The sequence below is a fragment of the Aquarana catesbeiana genome, linkage group LG01 (genome assembly GCF_042186555.1).
Source record: "Aquarana catesbeiana isolate 2022-GZ linkage group LG01, ASM4218655v1, whole genome shotgun sequence".
NCBI lineage: Eukaryota > Metazoa > Chordata > Amphibia > Anura > Ranidae > Aquarana > Aquarana catesbeiana.
The window spans coordinates 485,283,210-485,302,995 of record NC_133324.1 but is presented as its reverse complement, the minus strand read 5'-3'; the positions used below and the strand labels follow the sequence as shown (position 1 = coordinate 485,302,995).

General features: G+C 42.9%; 1 long non-coding RNA gene and 1 pseudogene across 2 annotated transcripts in view; both read right to left on the bottom strand.

Moving 5' to 3' along the window:
- The window catches only part of LOC141102838 (uncharacterized), a 70,349-nt gene that overhangs the window by 28,371 nt on the left and 22,192 nt on the right, over nucleotides 1-19,786 (bottom strand). The gene's annotated exons all lie outside the window — the stretch shown is intronic.
- LOC141125011 (U6 spliceosomal RNA) lies at nucleotides 7,000-7,099 on the bottom strand (annotated as a pseudogene).

The following is a 19,786-nucleotide window of genomic DNA, read 5'->3' as shown; positions in this document are numbered from 1 at the left end:
TTGCGCTCCCTAAGATATGTGCTCCTCAGGCCACCAATTTTGGTTGTTAAATAAGGGATGGTTGCTGTGGGGACCACCGGCTTCACCAACTCCAGCAGTTTCTCCAGCGCTGCCTGCCTCTTTTGTTTATTGTTGTAATGGGGGTGTCTCACCTGCCACAGACAGACAGGGCAGATCCTTGTATTTGTCTATGAAGAGGGGGAGGAAATTGTGGTCCTTGAAGCCATCCATTTTCTCTGCAAGACACAACACAAGACAAACCCTAAGGTCAGGCCAAACTCTCCTAATCTTGTTACAATATAGGCTTAAATTTCGAAGCAGTATAAGCCCAAGTTTAGATCTTTCCTTAGTTATCACGATCAGCCCTCCGATGCTCCTTCCTCCGCTCACAGATCGTACATAATACGCACGCGTGTTACGCTTTATACACACTGCGCATGCGTGTAACTCCACCCGCCCCTGACGTTCTTTCTAGTCTATTCCCCGCCCCTTTTCGTTCTGCGCAGTGGGGGAAGAGCACATGGCGGAGACACAGCAGGTGCGTGCTAATTACAGCAACGATGAGGAGGAAAGCCCGGATCCGGAAACGTCCCGATCCAGAAGGAGACGATTTAAGGCCTCAAATATGTCCTTTGGGGAGATGTTGGAGATGGTCGACATCCTGAAGAAGGCCGACTATGACGGGCAGCATGGACCTTACCCCAACCCCAATGTCAGAAAGGCCAAGATCATGGCGAAAGTGGTCAAGAGTCTGCACCAGAATTTCGGGGTACGTTGATCGAAAGATCACCTCAGGAAACGGTGGGCGGACCTCAAATTACGAGAACATGAGCAGTACAGAAAGATCCGGAGAGTGCTGCAACAAAGTGAGTAGTTGTGCTGTGTTCCTATTCTTTTTGTCTTTATTACGTTCGTGCTGCTCCATGTGCTTTTCTTAAAAGTGTTGTACATTTTAAAATGGCAACTTTCATGTTCATGGGCACATTATTCGTTCGTATCAAACATTTTTCTTTCGGCCTATAAAACACCATTGTATTGGCCATATGCATTTGGCCACATTTTTTACGCCCTACTTGTATGAAACTAATTTGGTTGTGTAGATGGCTTTGTTACTAGAATGAAATGCAAACTAGATTCTGTGTAAGGAGAGGACACTGAGCAGCTGTTTTCACATCTGGACGCTGGAGCACTAGTGTGGGACACAAGAACACCATTTTTATTAGGGGGGCCACACAGGTGCTCCAGTGTATACTATAGGGGGGTCTCCATCTGTGAAGCTTGTACCAAACAGGTAAAGTATTGTAGCTTGACAAAGGACACTGAAAATGCTACATTTTGGAACTCTGCCAAAATAGACAATTGTACCCCACTTCCAAGCAATGTTTCCTATTTATAGTTCTGCCATCAAATATCTGTGTGCTAAGTATACCATTTTTCTTTTACATAGGGGAGAAAAGACTCGGAGGACACCCCTCATCTGAGGAGACCAGAGCCACCCCCCCCCCTCTGGAAGAAGGGGAAATACAACCAAGACAAGAAGAGCAGGAGGAGGAAGAAGACGTGGTGGAACTAGTCACCACAACAGGTGAGTGTCTGCGACCACACGCTCAGGTAAGAGATGGATGCCGGCATATTTTTTATACCTGTTTTTGTTTGGTTTCTCTCTTTTTAGGTTATCGTGATGTTGTGGATCCAGATCGTTTCACATCAGAAAGTGCACAGATCCTGATCGGGGAGATCATGGGGTGTAATTTAGCTTTGGAAAACCTCAAGAAAAACATCAATGATGTTATTCAAAAAAATAAGAACATCATTGATGTTTTGGGTAGAGTTTAAAACCCCTCCAAATCACTTTCTTTTTTTGTGTGCTACAATGTTCAAAATGTTTTAGCGATTTTTAGAAAAGCCAAATTTGGAGGATGCACACAGTGTGCCAACATGTGCTATCTGCCATCACGGGAGATCAATGGACGTGTTTTGGGGGTGCAACCCCTTCCTCAATAATAAAGCAGCTGAGAGGAAGGGGTTTCTCCCCCAAAACACGTCCCTTGATCCCGCCCGTGATGGCAGCTAGCACATGTTGACATTGGGAAATTTGTGTGCATCTTCCAAATTTGGCTTTTCCTGGGGTGACTTCACCCCATCTGAACGCAATATCAAACACAGTTCCTAAATACTCATGTCTGATATTGCCTTCAAGTTCTACCAAATGTGAACTTTGTAAGTTCAAGATTTGTGTCTTTCTTGTTGGTTTTACACATGCCTGTTTTAAATGGACATTTCTATTTTTGATAATGCCACCCCAAAAATTGTTATACAACAAACATGTTGGTTTGTTTTAAAAACCTTTTCTAAATGCACATGTGATTGTGCAGGTATTAAAAAGATTGTTAATCAAGAATGTGTGGATTATTGTCTGAACGCTACAATACTTTTGTGGTGATGTAACTGCTGTTTTCTGTGACAATGGGGGTTATTTCCTAAGGGCAAATCCTCTTTGAACTACAAGTGCAGTTTCAGTGCAGTTTCAGGTGCACTTGTAGTGCAAAGTGTCTTTGCCTTTAGTAAATAACACCCAACAGTGCTTTGTAAGGTTACACAATCACGCCATTTTCTGGACTCACCACATTTCTGTCAGGGTCAGTTAAAACAAACACAAGCAGTAAATGTCACCAAAGATTTGCAATTTTTTTTTTTATTGGATCAAGGTTTCACAAATTGTCTGGCATATTGATGGCCCCCCTACCTGCAAAGAACTCAAGGTTTCTTAACCAGACATCACGGGCACTCAGGGAGGGCAAGCCAGGACGGCCACTTTCAAGCGCTGTCAGGGTTGTTTCATTTATCATTCCGGCCTCAGGCCCAACTGAGCTAGCATAGTTGGCCGATTGTTGACGTAAAAAGTTATGTAGAACACAGCACGCCAGGATTATGTGATTCAGTTTATACTCCGCCATATGGATGGGTGTAAGAAATAGGCGGAACCGGCTGGCCATGATTCCAAATGTGTTCTCCACCACTCTTCTGGCTCTGGCCAGCCAGTAATTAAAAACCCTCTGTTCCGGGGTGAGGGTCCTCATCGGGATTGGCCGCATAAGATGGTCCCCCAGCGCAAATGCTTCATCCGCAACGAAGATGGGAGTCCTTCCACATTGTCTTCTGGAGGTGGCAAGTCCAAGCTGCCATTCTGGAGACGCCAGTAAAACTCCGTCTGGGCGATGACTCCACCATCGGACATCCGGCCATTCTTCCCCACGTCCACATACAGGAACTCATAATTAGTCGACACCACCGCCAACAATTGAACCCCTTGTAATTATAATAGTACGACCCCGAGTTGGGGGGTGGGACGATGTGGACGTGTTTCCCATCAACTGCCCCTCCGCAGTTAGGAAAGTCCCACCGCTGGGCAAAGTGGGAGGCCACAGTCTGCCATTCCTGTGGCGTGGAAGGAAACTGTTGAGGAAAACAAAAATAAATTAGTATTTTTGCACATAAACATGGAAAGCAGATTAGACACAAACATTCCTGGCCAACATTCAGATAACATTTTTTACGGGGAATTTTACAACACCAAAGTATAAGGTACACCTATCATATCCCCCCCCCTCATGGGCCATTTCTAACATTATAGGGGGGGGGACTCTTGGACAGGTAACCCTCTCCACTTCATTGAGAGATGAATGCTTCAATAATGGGTATTACTTGGAACAGCCCCTCCTTAGTTACACTATTGGCAGACCACTGGACAGGTAAGAAGTGTCATAATACAAAAAAAAAAATTCACATTGTACACATTTGAGCACATTTGGACATTCTGCTATTACCCATCAAGATAATAATATAATACAAAAACTTGAAACAGTACCATTTGAAAGTATACAGGCAGGCCTTGCACTACATGCTTTGGGGAATTCATCCATAAATCTGACCACAAAAGAGATGGGTATAGTGTGTATGGGTTTGGCAAAGTCAGCAGATAGATGATTGAGGATAGATAGAGAATAGCGATCAGCTGACTTAGCAGTTGGGGGGAGGGAGGGTTAATAAAAATGATTTGGGGACACTACAAAAAAAGCCTCTGGCACTCTGCCTGAATTTAAAGCACAAATCACATTTCTAAACATTTTAGGGGTTGTTTGGGGTAAAGCAATACCATGCTGATCAAATACATTGTTAAGTGACTACATGAGGTGAATATAGGGCCAGGAGAGCATGCTGGGGAGGTAAGTGAAGGCAAATATGTATGAAGGACTAAAAAAAAACCCATAAAATTCCAGCATGCATGAGGACAAAGGGGACATTCACAGCATATTACAATCATGGTAATTAGGGAATGAGGAAAGAAATACAATATATTAGCAAACATTCAATACAATAAAATGTGATATTAAAGGATAAAAATCTTACCTTAATATACTCCATCTGCAGGACCTGGATGATGGCAGAACAGGTCTCTGGGATAATGATCCCCAGAGCCTGGGGGGAGATGCCTGTCGAGAACTTGAGGTCCTGCAGGCTTCTCCCTGTTGCCAAGTACCGCAGGGTAGCGACGAGCCTCTGCTCCGGAGTGATGGCTTGCCTCATCCACGTATCCTGCCTGCTGATACAGGGGGTCAGCGAAGCCAACAAACGGTGAAATACGGGGTCCGTCATCCGGAGAAAGTTCCTGAAATCATCAGGATTATTCTCACGGATCTCACGGAGCAAAGGCATATGAGAGAACTGGTCACGCTGAAGCAACCAATTCTTGGTCCATGAACTCCTCCCCACCCTGTTCATGGACTGGACTTGTGTCAAGGTGAGGACCCCAACACCAAGCCCCCGCACAGCACGAACTCTACGAGGAGTACGTATATGCAACGTGGCTATAAAACGGTCGGCTGCTCAGAACGAAGTAACATAACGCACTGAAGAACAGCAAGGCCTGTGAAGAGCGACCTGAAAAACAGCAACGAACGAACAAGAACACAATGACTAATCCAAGTCACACGTAGCTTGCTTGCACGCACTGAAGAGCAGATACAAACCCACAAGCACAAACTGAACCGCAGAAAACAATCTGAAAGCCACGAGTCTGAAAAAGCGTGAATCGTTTCTCACCAAACTTTTACTAACACGAGATTAGCAAAAGGAACCCAAAGGGTGCCGCGCTTGGTTCTGAAATGGCCTTTTCTAGTCTCGTCGTACGTGGTTGACGTCACCGCGTTATTGGCGATCGGAAATTCCAACAACTTTGTGCGACCGTGTGTACGCAAAACAAGTTTTAGCCAACATCCGTCGGAAAAATCCTAGGATTTTGTTGTCGGAATGTCCGATCAATGTCCGACCATGTGTACGGGGCATAACAGTGATCCCGGAAGTATCCAAGCTGCCTGTGATATCATTTCTGTGCGTTCCACGCTGGTTCCGGGTACCTTCCTGGTGGCCACAGGACGTGCTGCGGATTCCCCAACCACACAGCCACGCATTGGAGCCCATTGGAGCCCTTTCCGGACACTTGGAACACCAGGATCACAATATACCATCAGATTACAGATGAGCCCATGTTTTTACTTCTTCTTGTGAGTGTTTTAAGTTACCTTACCATTAAAAATCTGATTGTAATACTGCACTTAGGTGGCACCTTCCTGTGTTCTCCCCTCTTTTCTGCATACAGAGTTAGCTCTCTCTGAGGATAGCAGCCACCTTTATCATACCACCTCACCATCCTGTCCTATGGACTAATAAACCGTCTACAGACTGTATGTTAATGATCCATCTCTATGCTCAGTCACAGTGTTTTTGCGCTAACAGTAATTGTTACTATTGTTCTTATTTTTAGAGATAAATATATTTTTTTTGTTTATAACAAAGAAATAATATACCCCGCCATAAAGTACCAAAAATGTATCATTGACATAAGATACAACGGTATTGCATTTGGTAGCTAAAAGAAGGAGGAAAAAAGAGTAGAAAGTATAGAAGGAAGCACAAAAGATGTATAGGCCCAGAAAGGCCTAGAAAGGAAGGAAAAAGGAAAACTTGAGCGAGTCGTCTGGACCAAGCGGTGGATGGACTATAGCGGTATAGCTTCTGAATTACCACCAGGTGATAACATGACCTTCAGAGCATCAGAAGTGGAGAAGTCGAGCCAAACATACCATAAAATGTTATATTTCTCAAAGGTATCATTATCCAGTACTAGCATTTCCTCCACACGCATGATATCATTTACTGTGGAAACCCACTAGGAAGGGGTAACATCTGTTTTCTAAAACAATGGCATTAATTGTCGTGCTGCTGAAAGGAAAAAGCACAGTAGGATCAGTTTCAGAAATACCACTGAACCCGGAAGCATGGACAGGAGCGCAATCTCCGGAGTAGGTGTCAAGGACTCATTATAGAGCTTATTATAAACAGAAAAAACTTGAGACCAGAAGGGTCTTATCCCACTGCACTCCCACTAGATATGGAATTAAGTACCCTCCGCTGAACCACATCGCCAATAGGTGGCTGGCAAGGACAAGAACATCCTATGTAGGGAGAGATGGCCCCTGTACCACCTGGAGAGGAGTTTAAAATAATTTTCTTGCGCATAGCAGGAGATCATAGATTTATGGGTGAAATGGAATGAAGTCTGTCAATCAGCACAGCATTTGTGAGTTCTTTCCCCAAATCCGCAGACCACAGTCTAGTGTATATTGGAAGTTGATCATTCAATAATGCATGTAGTAATTTATAAATTGAAGAGAGTAGATGTCTGGTTGTCTCAGGGAGAGAGCACAGCCGCTTATATTCAGTCAAGGGTCGATTGAATTTGGGTGGAAGTAAACAGATTGGTACAAAAGGAGGACAAGTAAAGGGCAGTAAGCTAATTACCATGACCCGCAGGGACAACAGGCTGTCCAGTGAGTGGGTGTACAAAAGAATGTGCCAATGGCCATGTAGTACGTGAGAATGGACCCAACACAGTAGAGCCCATTCCCCGAGGGAATACAAGGTTATCAAACAATGTGGTAAGAAAAAATATGCTTCATGAATTTGCGTGTTATCCTTGCGCTGGGGTTGTGCCTAATCTTCTCTGTATCATTAGCATATGTCCTGCTGAAGCGAGGACTAAATATGCTCTTATTTTTAACGTTTTTCTTCACTTTATTGGATATTTGAAACTTGATTTTTCAAAGCAAGTCTATGAGATTTTATAAAGAAGTGTAGTAAATCAGCGTAACCAATCTCAATAAGAAAATTGATTTGAAAATAAACAAACGTACGTTGCCTAATAACCTAGGCTAAACTGCAGCCAACACTTTCCCGATGTGTTCACAACTTTCCACCTTCAAAAATACAAAATAATGTGTAAAATTCTTCTACTCAACATAATATAAGCTCCAAAAATAATGTGAATAACAGTGCAACTCTACATGTAGTAAGGCTAAAATTCTAATAAAAAATTAAACTAAAACTAAAAAATTAAAACTAAAGCTAAAATTCAAATAAGTTTTAATTTTTATTAGAATTTTAGCCTTATTACATGTGGAGTTGCACTGTTATTCACATTATTTTTGGAGCTTCTATTATGTTGAGTAGAAGAGTCATTAGCAGATTCTATACATATATTATTACATTAAAAGGTGATTTTGAATTGGTTGTAATATTTCACGTACCCGATGCGCTACACTAATTTTACACATTTTGTTATTTGTATTTATTATTTATTATTTATTTAGTATTTGAGATTTCCCTTTCTTCTCACTGTGAAAGCCTCATGCTTTCCCACAATCAAGAACATGCCATTGATCTTTTAAAATCCCCTTAATGCCATTCTATTGTTGACAGTGTTAACAATCTTACCCGTCTTCAGAGTATTTACATTTATCCTTTACCTCTGATAGGTTACTATGATAAATAGCATAGGCTCTCCTGAAGCTTTGTCTATATCTTCTATGTGAGTATTCTCTACTTCAAAATCTCTTCCCTCAACTACTGTACATAATCTTAATTTTTTGCAAAGTCGCAGGAACTGTCCCACAGGTATGGCTGGTAGCATGAAGTGGGAAATAATCTGCTGTTGGCTTTGAAAAAAATGTTGTCACCACTTTTTACCCATTTTTATCCTTTTCCAAAAATGGATGTGAGGATATGTGAGGAAAATATTGCTTTAATTGTTATTTCCTTTTTCCACAAACTTTGAGAGAACAATACCGCTCACCCTCCATGCCACCAGCACAGGATCCGCATATCTTAGCCAGAGGGTGATGTGTGTGCCAAATGTAGCTGATAGGAAAGGAACCTCTCCTCTCACCGAAGGTATAACCCTGCATATGTCGGCGCACACGCTGCTCCAATTACTTGATCATCATTCCTGTGATGTAAAAAAGAAATCAGTACAAATCTTGTTTATAATAAAATCTTTTTGTCCATCCATAATTTTTATATATATATATATACCGTATTTATCGGCGTATAACACGCACCGGCGTATAACACGCACCTCAATTTAGGAGGGAATTTTAAGGTTCGAGCGGCGCTCGAGTGAAACCGAAAGCCGCCGAGAAGAGCCGAGGACCGGCACTGTTTCGGCGCCATTTTCAAATCGCGGTCAGCGATTTTTTCATTCTGACAGGTCAGGATCGCAGGGGATCGGCGTATAACACGCACCCGCGATTTTCCCCTGATTTTAAGGGGAAAAAAGTGCGTGTTATACGCCGATAAATACGGTATATATATATATATATATATATATATATATATATATATATATATATACATACCTTTTCCAAAATGTCCCTGCATGCTTCCAGTCCGCAGTCTATGTGGGATGGATGTATGTAACAATTTAACATATAACCGCACCAGGATATATTCACCTTCAATTTCCAGATGGTCCAAACTCTCGTACATATGATTTTATTTCTTTACCACTGTTTCAGTATTACATCCATATTTTTTTTGGCTGTGTGACTGCCATGCTTTATGCCAAATGAGTTCAAGCCTTGAACCCAGCAGGAGGTATTAAGTCATAAAGTCATGAAGTCATATGAGTCATAAATACTGCACTATGTGCACAGATAGCATCCAAAGACATTCCGATAAGTGTATCTTTGCATGGACTACTGAAACTTTTTCAAGAAGTAAGCATATATTAATACATGAATTTTTCTATGTCACTTTCATGGCGTAAAGGACAAGGGACAAGTAAGCTTTGTTCATCTGCTCTTTAAAATGTTCAGGTTTGTGGCTATAACAACAGAGTGTATGAGGTGCTGCACAGTAATTATGAACTATGATCCCAGTGGGCCTGCTTAACTGGAGGGCATTATCAAATATATTGAAACGTATAATTAGCTGTAAAATGTCACTTTCCTGAGACTTTATAGAGTGACGATTAACCCATTTTATGGAGGGGAAGAATATATTAGGACAGTCTGTATTCCCATTATCTGTGTAGCGGCACCCCCGTAAGGGCTGCTGAATGTAGTGGTCCGTCTGTCACCTTGCCCAGCCAGGCACACACTCCTTACTCGCTCAGAGACATGCACTTATTTTTTATGTTTTATTGAGGGGAATTAAACTTGGATAGGGATGGGATACTTATGAGATGCCCAGATAATCAAAAAGTCAATATTGGGACCAACTATATACACCACGGTATATACAATCTCCTGTTCTCCTCCTGCACTTCCTTACTTGCAGATTATCACTTCTCACTCCTCCAGCACATCACTTGCTGCATTTCCTGGACTAGCTAGCACTGTAGGCCTGACACTGGCTCAGCCAGGCCTAAAGCAAATGCCCTTTACAGGCAGGGACTGTGGGCCCCTATGGTGTAGCAAAAGAGAAAGTTCCAGTGCTTGCTGTCCCTGTGGCTACTGCTCCCAGTACCACTTCTTCAGGCACTACCGGCCCTCCACTCAATCCACTCTTTCCCAGCTGGGCTGACCCTGGGTATTTAAGGAGGCCTGCCCCCCGCCAATCCAGATTGTAGATTGGTCAGGGCTCCTCAGAATACCCCAGGTGGCTCCACCTCCCCTCTCCACCTCTCTTTCCAGAAAGTACCAGAACATTCTGGAAAGAAGTGGGAGCTCCTAGTGACACCACCTATGAGTCACCCAGCTCTATTCTAGGTCATTCTCAAGCCAGATCACCAAAACACACCCAGGCTGCCAGCCAAGCCTGAAAATTTACCTACTTTGAAATAAAAACTGTACTATCTCCTAGCACACTAGAAGGTGCTACACCCCCCCCCCCCCCCAACATCCAGCTAGTCCCTTAGCTGGGAAATTTACAAAAAATAAGTAAGGGCATCTCATAAACTATACAAATGGGATGGGGGAAAAGAGAAAAGGGAACAAACTGGGACAGGGCTATTCACACTACACACCTGACTACAGATCCCTATAGCTAACATTGACACAGCATAACAGTACAATTTGAGCCAGAGCATCTCTCCCTCAAGTGTTGTCTCGCAAAACGAGCAGAATTCAACCTAATGGGGTGTGCAGTACCGCATTTGGCCAGAGGTGCGGGGGTGCCCGTGACACTCGGAACGGTTCGGAGCCGTTCGGAAATACTCTGAATCACTCGGAAATACTCAGAAATACTCAATTTCCGAGTGTTTCCAAGACTTTCCAAGTTCAGCCGAGCTGTCCCGAATTTTTTCCGAGGCTCTCCGGTGCCCCCCACCTCTGGCCACATGCGGTATTGCATGCAATAGAAGTCAATGCGGAATTAATTATCTTTGTTTCCATTGACTTCTATGGGGAAACTCGCTTTGATATGCGAGTGTTTTGGATTACAAGCATTCTCCTGGAACGGATTATGCTCATAATCCAAGGTTCCACTGTACTCCCAAACCAGGTCATCCTCCCACTCTCTCGGGGGTTCTCAATTATGTCCATGGTCTAAAAGAAACAAAGTATCAGAGATGATGAGGATTTCTGATCCCAACACTAAAAAAATGGATGAATAGTAATGGTCTATGAACTTAAACTGCTATTATAAAAAAACAAACAACGAAGATAAAGAAAATGTACCCCCTTATAAAAAGAAAGTAATAACAGCACTGAATGTGAATAAAATATTCATCAATATGATGTGACATATAGTGCAATAATAAACTGTTTCCACTCAGAAGACAATGAGTAATAGAACACCTGCCAGCTGAGGATCTAATGTACTTGATTTGAGGAGACTATATTGTGTATGCTGCTTAAAACACAATCCTGGTACATTCTAAAATATTGCTGATCATATCAGAAAAATTACAATAACATGAGTAAGGTAAATATAAAAATAAATATAAAAATCCAGACACTTAGTCCGAAGTGACTATACAACATGAAAAGAGTGATGTAGGAAGTCCTTCTTAAAACAGTTCCATGCATGCAGTCTACAGCAATAAAAGTTAGGCTTCTAAATCAAACGGAGTGCACCATCCATGGGCTGCTACACCTTCACCGGAAGACCTCGTGATAACCCCTTTTGGATGTATGCTTACCAGAGGTAAGTGTCAACCAAGCCCGTAATAACTTTCCAAGTGGTAATCTGCTCCTCTGCCACTGGGTGGATCTGCTCTCCTCAGCCAGAAAGTTTTCAATGCAGCAGACATGCCATATAGGAATACAATTATTAATAACAATCAAAACTCCCCTGGTACAAGTTATGCTTACAAGATAAAAATGATAAAATGCAGCCTGTCACAGTGCCAATGTCAGCTCACCGCTGGTCGGAAATCCAAAAGTCCCGCCCATCGTGATGAGTCTCGGGATGACGCTGCCTGTGTGAAGCTGAAAGGGTTGCATGGTCACGCCTGACGCGTTTTGTTATCACATCTACGGAGGGGGTGGCCACGCAACACGACCATCTGTTTTAAATAGCATGAGTGACGGGCTCACTCAACACCGTTGTCACGGGCATCATCTGATTCAGACCCACCCCTCTGAGTATAGTAAGGAGCCGATGCACTGCATCCCATCCATCCTCAGTAGCTCGCTCCCTATCAGTCTTTTCTTCAAAGACTGATTACATATAAAATATTTAAAACATCATTTCATCTCTTTAAACATATATAATATATAAAAAAATCTCTACAACTTGCTCCATCAGAATACGAGACAGTGCAGGTGATGCTACAGTGACAAAACGTTAACGCGAGTAAACTCTAGATGTCCCACATACTATTGATATGTAACTAAATTACTGCCCACATGGCCATCTGGATTACTCATGGCCTTACAGGCACAACTAGAAAATCCCATTAGGGTGTTTTCACTGGCATTAAACTGTCTCTATCCTTGGCTGATAAAAATCTTCCAGCAGTAAGGTTAAAAAAATAAAACCAATTAAACGGTAACGAAACATTAACTGCCAGGCAATAGAAAGAATTGGAAACTGTTATTTGACATTCAGTGCATCCTTATGGTACTCCAGCAACCCCAATGATGTAACAACAGGGGAAACACCTAAGTACTAAAACAGAAGGAACTCCAAGAGGACAAAGATAATCCCAGCCTATACAAATATGTAATCATCATGATTCAAAAGGCCATCTGAGTTGCAAAGAATCCTTCTGCCTTTAGTAGTTGCTTATGAAGCAATTCAGATCTAGCTCTGTTCAAACCATTGGGGCTGAGTGTGTTGGTCAGAAATATTCACTGAGATTCACGCTTGGATATCTCTCTCGCCATATTCGCTCCTCTCCATCGGGGGTGAATTTTATCAATGCCCCAGAATTTAAGGCCGATAGGGTTTCTGTCATGTTTTTTCCTGACATGTAAGAATACACTATGTTCTTTGTACCCTATTAGAATGTTATAGATATGTTCCGACACCCTTTTGCCTAATGTTCTTTTAGTGCGTCCGACATACATGAGGCCGCACGGATATTCTAAGGCGTACACTACATGAGTAGACGCACATGAAATTAATTCTTTGATTTGAAATTCCTCACCATTAGCTATTGATACAAAACTTGTCAAGCCTCTCAGGTGAGTGGTGACTTGCTGACATGCCTTGCATTTTCTGCAGGCATAGAAACCTGCTCGATCCCAAAACATTTTGATTCTACCTGGAGGGTCAAATACCTTTTTAACCACTTGATCTCCGAATGATGAGGTCTTTCTATAAATGAATGGTGGATTTTCTGGTAAAACTCTGCTCAACACTTTATCCATACAGAGTATGTTCCAATGTCTTTCAAAAATGGTTTCAATTTCCCGGTATTGCTTGTGGAACCCACTGATGAAACCCCATTCATGTTTAGAGTCCTGTCTCCTTACTTTGGGGACTAAACAGGAATCCTATGGATTGGAGCCCACCTCCGTAATCAGTTTCTCTAAAGGGCGAGCTTTGTAGCCTTTTTCAACAAAGCGCTGTTTTATATATTCAGCCTGGGTGACACTATCTGTATCAAAAGTGCAGTTACGACGTATATGTGTGAACTGCCCCTTAGGTATGTTACGTAACCACTGTGGGTGATGCCAGCTCTGTACTGGAATATAGCTATTGCGGTCTGTACTTTTGAAAAACGCTTTGGTGTGCAACTGCTTTTCTCTTTTTATCACCACAACATCTAAATAATGTATCTGCTCCTGACTCCAGTTGAATTTGAGTTTGATGTTATTGGTGTTGCTATTTAGCCAATGAGAGTATTCTACTAATGAGGACTCTGTGCCCTGCCATATAATGAACAGGTCATCAATGTAGCATTGGTAAAACACCAGTTCTTTTCTCCTATTTTGGTACACCCATTTGTCCTCCCATTCGCTAATAAATAAGTTTGCCAAGCTTGGTGCAAACTTAGCACCCATAGCTACTCCTGTTTTCTGGCTATAAAAGTTGCCAGCATACCAAAAGTAGTTATGTGTTAGACAGTAGTCCAGGATCATCCTTAAAAATTTATTTTGAATAAAGGGAATATCATCCCTCTGACTGAAGGCCCAATTGAGAGATAAAAGCGTGTCATCATGCTGAATTACCATATATAATGATGCCACATCGGCAGTCACCAAGAAAATGTCATCATCTTTGGAGAAAGATATGGTCTTAATCTTTTGCAAATAACTTGTAGTGTCTTTAAGGTACGCCTTTGTCATGATGACACTAGACTGTAAAAAATGATCCAGGTACTGGCCAACTTGAGCTGTCACCGAGTCTATGCCGTTGACGATAGGTCTGGCTGGGGGTCTCTCTGAGTCCTTATGAAGTTTGGGGACCGTATATATGGTGGGTATTCTATTGAAACTAGGACATAGATACAATATTTCTTTCTTAGTAATTACTCGCATATAGTACCCATAATCAACAAGGTTCATCAAATCCATCCTATATTGAACGGTAGGGTCCATGTCAAGTTGGATGTATGTGTTTACATCCTTCAACATATCGGTGAGTTGTGAGTGGTAATAGGTCTTGTCCATGACCACCACTCCATGGGTACTATATGCGATTAATTACTAAGAAAGAAAAATTGTATTTATGTCCTAGTTTCAATAGAATACCCACCATATATACGGTCCCCAAAATTCATAAGGACTCAGAGAGACCTTCAGCCAGACCTATCGTTAGTGGCATAGACTCGGTGACAGCTCAAGTCGGCCAGTACCTGGATCATTTTTTACAGTCTAGTGTCATCACGACAAAGGCGTACCTTAAAGACACTACAAGTTATTTGCAAAAGATTAAGACCGTATCTTTCTGCAAAGATGAGGAAATTTTCTTGGTGACTGCCAATGTGGCGTCATTATATACAGTAATTCAGCATGATGACGTGCTTTTGGCTCTCAATTGGGCCTTCAGTATTCAAAAGAAATTTTTAAGGATGATCCTGGACTACTGTCTAACACATAACTACTTTTGGTATGCTGGCAACTTTTATAGCCAGAAGACAGGAGTAGCTATGGGTGCTAAGTTTGCGCCAAGCTTGGCAAACTTATTCATGAGCGAATGGGAGGACAAATGGGTGTACCAAAATAGGAGAAAAGAACTGGTGTTTTACCAATGCTACATTGATGACCTGTTCATTATATGGCAGGGCACAGAGTCCTCATTAGTAGAATACTCTCAATGGCTAAATAGCAACACCAATAACATCAAACACAAATTCAACTGGAGTCAGGAGCAGATACATTATTTAGATGTTATGGTGATAAAAGGAGAAAACCAGTTGCACACCAAAGCGTTTTTTAAAAGTACAGACCGCAACAGCTATATTCCAGTACAGAGTGGGCATCACCCACAGTGGTTACATAACATACCTAAGGGGCAGTTCACACGTATACATCGTAACTGCACTTTTGATACAGATTATGTCACCCAGGCTGAATATATAAAATAGCACTTTGTTGAAAAAGACTACAAAGCTCGCCCTTTAGAGAAACTGATTACGGAGATGGGCTCCAATTCACAGGATTCCTGTTTAGTCCCCAAAGTAAGGAGACAAGACTCTAAACATGAATGGGGTTTCATCACTGGGTTCCATGAGCAATACTGGGAAATTGAAAACATTTTTGAAAGACATTGGAACATACTCTGTATAGATAAAGTGTTGAGCAGAGTTTTACCAGAAAATCCACCATTCATTTATAGAAAGACCTCATCATTCGGAGATCAAGTGGTTAAAAAAGTACTTGACCCTCCAGGTAGAATCAAAATGTTTTGGGATCGAGCAGGTTTCTATGCCTGCAGAAAATGTAAGGCATGTCAGCAAGTCACCACTCACCTGAGAGGCTTGACAAGATTTGTAACAATAGCTAATGGTAAGGAATTTCAAATCAAAGAATTAATTTCATGTGCGTCTACACATGTAGTGTACGCCTTAGAATATCCGTGCGGCCTCATGTATGTCGGATGCACTAAAAGAACATTAGGCAAAAGGGTGTCGGAACATATCTATAACATTCTAATAGGGTACAAAGAACATAGTGTATTCTTACATGTCAGGAAAAAACATGACAGAAACCCTATCGGCCTTAAATTCTGGGGCATTGATAAAATTCACCCCCAAAGGAGAGGAGCGAATATGGTGAGAGAGATATCCAAGCGTGAATCTCAGTGGATATTTCTGACCAGCACACTCAGCCCCAATGGTTTGAACATAGAGCTAGATCTGAATTGCTTCATAAGCAACTACTAAAGGCAGAAGGATTCTTTGCAACTCAGATGGCCTTTTGAAGCATGATGATTACATATTTGTATAGGCTGGGATTATCTTTGTCCTCTTGGGGTTCCTTCCGTTTTAGTACTTAGGTGTTTCCCCTGTCGTTACATCATTGGGGTTGCTGGAGTACCATAAGGATGCACAGAATGTCAAATAACAGTTTCCAATTCCTTCTATTGCCTGGCAGTTAATGTTTTGTTACCATTTAAATGGTTTTATTTTTTTGACCTTACTGCTGGAAGATTTTTATCAGCCAAGGATAGAGACTGTTTATTGCCAGTGAAAACACACTAATGGGATTTTCTAGTTGTGCCTGTAAGGCCATGAGTAATCCGAATGGCCATGTGGGCAATAATTTAGTTACCTATCAATAGTATGTGGGACATCTAGAGTTTACTCGCATAGCATTTTGTCACTATAGCATCACCTGCACTATGTCTCGTATTCTGATGGAGAAAGTTGTAGAGATTTTTTTATATATTATATATGTTAAAGAGATGAAATGACGTTTTTAATATTTTATATGTAATCAGTCTTTAAACAAATGACTGATAGGGAGCGAGCTACTGAGGATGGATGGGATGCTGAGCATCGGCTCCTTACTATACTCAGAGGGGTGGGTCTTAATCAGATGACGCCCGTGACGACACTGTTGAGTGAGCCCGTCACTCATGCTATCTAAAACAGACGGTCGTGTTGCGTGGCCACGCCCTCCGAAGACGTAATGATCAAACGCGTCAGGGCGTGACCACGCGACCCTTTCAGCTTCACACAGGCAGCATCATCCCGGGACTCATCGCGGCGGGTGGGACTTTTGGATTTCCAACCAGCGGTGAGCTGACACTGGCACTGTGGCAGGCTGCATTTTATCACTTTTATCCTGTAAGCATAACTTGTACCAGGGGGGTTTGATTGTTATTAATAAACAGTTTAACACTATGGAAAGCCTCCCCTTGTATTCCTATATGGCATGTCCGCGGCATTGAAAACTTTCTGGCTGAGGAGAGCAGATCCACCCAGTGGCAGAGGAGCAGATTACCACTTGGAAAGTTATTACGGGCTTGGTTGACACTTACCTCTGGTAAGCATACATCCAAAAGGGGTTATCACGAGGTGTTCCGGTGAAGGAGAAACAGCCCATGGATGGTGATTGATTTAGAAGACAAACTTTTATTGCTGTAGACTGCATGCATGGAATTGTTTTAAGAAGGACTTTCCTATATCACTCTTTTCATGTTGTATAGTCACTTCGGACTAAGTGTTTTTTACCTTACTCGTGTTATTGTAATTTTTCTGCTATGATCAGCAATATTTTAGAATGTACCAGGATTGTGTTTTAAGCAGCATACACAATATAGTCTCCTCAGATCAGGTACATTAGACCCTCAGCTGGCGGATGTCCATGGTCTCAGGAGGGACATAAGGGTAGTCCAGACTCCACTCCAGAGCAACTTTGCACTGCACTTCCCGCTGGAATCTAGAAAACCTGGGCAGTTCTTTGGGCTTCCTTTTTCCTGGAAGGAAACATGCATCGTGGGACCTCTTGACCCACTGCCTGTTTGCAGGTGCTCTGGTCTGGGTGGTGGAGGGTCTATTAAGAAAAAGTTGTCTGATGATGGGGGTTCCTGCAGCTTCTTCAGTTCCCATAGCTGGTTTTGATACATCTCCTCCCTCGGACTGGACCTCCAGTACCTGGGAACCTCCTGTCTCCCATTCCTCCTCCGAGCTGCTACTGTGAGAAAGGGTTAGCAAGGGACACAAGGGCGACCGGCATTTCAGGGACTACTTCTGGTTCCTGCTGGGCAGTACTTACTGTTACCAGGTCCCCGACCAGGCCGCAGGCCATGACAGACTCTTCTTCACTTATGTCACTGACTTTCGCAGGGGAGTCACCATGCTTATACTCCACTCCGCCTTTTAGGGATGACTCCAGGCCCGCTCCAGCATTCCGGGACTTTCATGGCTGCACGCGACACAGTCCTGAGTGCAGGTCCACACTATAGTCTTGTGGCTCCTGCTGGCTGGATGCAAGCCGGGTAAGCAGTTTGCCGCAATGACCACACCAGATTTATGCACTGACCACCGCGGTCGGTTTCCGGCATTCTGGAAACAGCAGGCACAGTCGCTTCATCCCCTCAATCATCCCGAGGGCAAATTCCTCCGCGATGCTCCAAACGAACACCAATGTCCACCAGTGTCCGCTCCTGCAATTCAGGCAACCAGGTCAGCGCTGGAAATACTCGAGCACCCTCCGCCACCTTGCTCCTCCGCTTGCGGTGTCTGCTAGCAGGGAACACTGGGTCTCCTCTAGGGCGTGGCACCGCCGGACTTGTTTCCAGACAGGCTGGCGTCTGTGAAACTGATAGGCAGGACCCTCCCCTGGCATGCTGCTGTAACCCCTTGTTAGACAAACTGAAGGTTGCAGGCATGCTGAAACTAGCATGACTTGTCCCTTCATGTGGCTCGGCACCGACTGTGTCCAAGCAACTGAGCGCAAATGGCTGCTGACTTTTCTGGTGGTTGCCGGTAGCAACAATTAAGTTTATAGCTCATGCCTTACTGAAGGGAACACTTCTAGCACAGTCCCACCCGCAGGCACCCGCAGGCTGACCCCGATCACCCTGGCTAACAGTGGACATCTCCAGGCACACTTTACTGTATAATGCAGGAGTTTGGAGCTCAGGATGTCCAGCAATGGCAGAAATCTGGACATATTTGTAATCCAATTTGAGATGTCCAACAGTAGCAGAACGCTGGACGAATTTGTAATCCATGGGTGCGATCCCCCGCCATGGTTGCCACGGGTGACAGCACATGGTAGAAAAGTTACTGAATTGCAGAAATTAGCATAAGTGTCTGTCCCAGCGGCGGTTGGGCAACTGGGTAAGCAGGGCAGCAATAACTTGGCAAGAGGATCCTGGTAGGTTGCTATGGACAACGGCACTCGATGCTGTAGTACTGAATGCAGGCAGAGCACATAACTCCTTCCCCTGGGTTCAATTCCTCAATTGGTGGAACAAGTGCAGTTCCCCAGATTGTTCAACTTTGGTTGCTAGGGGCAATGGCTGGAAGGTTACTTGTGAACAGACATTCTGGACGAGCCCCCAAATGTATTGGTACCCCCGTAGGGGCTACTGAATGTAGTGGTTCCTAAGAAGAGTTAATTTTGTTATGGTTTAATTTTTTGCAATTTGGCACTGCGCTACCTTAACAGGTATTTGCGCGTTTATGCAACACTGTACCCTATACAAAACGTATGTCCTTTTTTTCCCACAAATAGAACTTTCTTTTGGCGGTATTTTATCACCTCTGCGTTTTTATTTTTTGCGCTATAAACAAAAAAAGACCAACAATTTTGAAAAAAAAAAACAATATTTTTTACTTTCTGCTATAAAACATATCCAAAAAAAAAATGTAAAACAGCAAATTTCTTCATCAATTTAGGCCAATATGTATTCTGCTACATGTTTTTGGTAAAAAAAATCCCAAAATCCTAAGCACACAGCCTACGCTCACTGCAACTGTTTATTAATTTTAGTGTTAATTACAACAGTTTATTTAGTCATAACCTATTGCTTACAATAGTACTAACCTCAGTCCAGGTACTGTTCCTTACTCTCCCATACACCTACAACTGGGAAGTTGTTA